We start from the raw sequence: 1,714 nt of genomic DNA, 5'->3' as shown, positions 1-1,714 counted from the left end.
CAAGTTACTTCCAGCATTTCGATTTCTGTTAAACAATTTCCCTTTTGGCAAATTCCGAACCAGTGAGTGTTTGTTGCAATGATGAACATTCAAAAGCTTTACATTTAAACGCAAAATACACAAATGACATGCTCCTGAGATTCACTAGTTGATCTCGCAAGCAAGTAACTTAGACTAGCGGTTGTTTACCAAATTCCAGTGTAAACAGTTAGTCAATGTGTCTGAGAATTAGTCCACTAATCTATCCTATACCTTGAGTGAACATTTGTAAAATTAATTTCGAACCGAAATTGATTTTTTAAAATTAATTTTGATATAAAATCATTTATATTTAGATATTTTTATTTTAAAAAAATCTTTATATTTTTTTTTCCAATCACTAACACAACACATTATTCCCAAACAAGTACCTATCTGCATCTCCACAGGATCTAGACATCTATCCAATTATGTAAAGAATTAGGTTAATTTTAGTTTTTCTATAATTTTAAATTTGTGATTTTGATCTTTTTATTTTTAAATCAAGATATTTAGTTTTTTTTTATATTTTAAAATAAACAATTTTGATGCTTCCATTAGTTGACCATTTAAAGTCAAATATTGACTTTGATGTAACATATTAATGCTCATGCGGTTATGTGACAAGAGGTTAAGTAAAGTACAAAATAAAAATAATTTTGATAGAAGTTGAATTCATGATTTTTTACTCAAAGATAAGGTAATAAAATACTAAGATACTTGCTTTATTTAGTTAACTTTATAAACACTATTTTGTGTGTATCATTAGTCAAGAATTATTAAATTTTTTCGAATTAAAAAAAAATTAATATATAAATCTTTTCTTAATTTTATTTTAGGCTTAATTATGTTGGAGATTCCTGAAATATACTTGAATTTTGCAATTGATCCTTGAATTTTTTTTCTTCTCGTTGGGTCCAATTTCAAAAGTTTTGTGGGAGATCCTTGTCGTTAGTCTCCGTCCAAAATGTGATGACGTGCCCATTAGTTGGCACGTCAGCGATACATGTATGAAGCCATGTCAAACGTCCAAATGCATGAACTACACCATTGATGTCCAAGCATAAAGCTCTCGCCATCCACACCCACATGTTAGGAAGCCCACCCTTCCACGCAACAATTGATTCCCCCACACTCGCAATCGAAAGGTCTCTCTCAGTTGCATTAACAAAGAAAGAAGGAGACAAGTTGCAGGTTTCTCTTAGCTTCAAAACAATACCCATTAGGTGTGTTTCAAGTCACTTTAACTTTATTTTCTTTTTTTAATAAAATAGTTTATTAAATTAAATATAAAAATAAAAAAAATCCATGTGGCACGTCATGTCATTTATACCTGTGATGTGACTCCGCACATGTATCGTTGATGTGTCCAACTAACGGACACATTATCACGTTTTGGACGTAGACTAATGACAGAGATCCTCCAGAAAACTTTTGAAGTTTTAAGGACCCAACAAGAATTTCTTTTTCCAGGGATCAGTTGTGAAATTCGGGTATATTTTTGGGATCTCCTATAACACCCTTCATTAAAAAAACAACTCATACTTAAAGAATATAAAATCTCAAAATTATAATAATTTGACAATACCTCTTGTATAATAAATAAAGTGAAATAAATAAGTCTTTACATAAGTAAAAATATTATCCTCAAAATATGGACATCTAAACTAAATGAATACTAAAAATATAACGAAAG

This window comes from Glycine max, chromosome 14, assembly GCF_000004515.6.
Source record: "Glycine max cultivar Williams 82 chromosome 14, Glycine_max_v4.0, whole genome shotgun sequence".
NCBI classification, from domain to species: Eukaryota; Viridiplantae; Streptophyta; class Magnoliopsida; order Fabales; family Fabaceae; genus Glycine; species Glycine max.
This window is presented reverse-complemented; position numbering follows the sequence as displayed.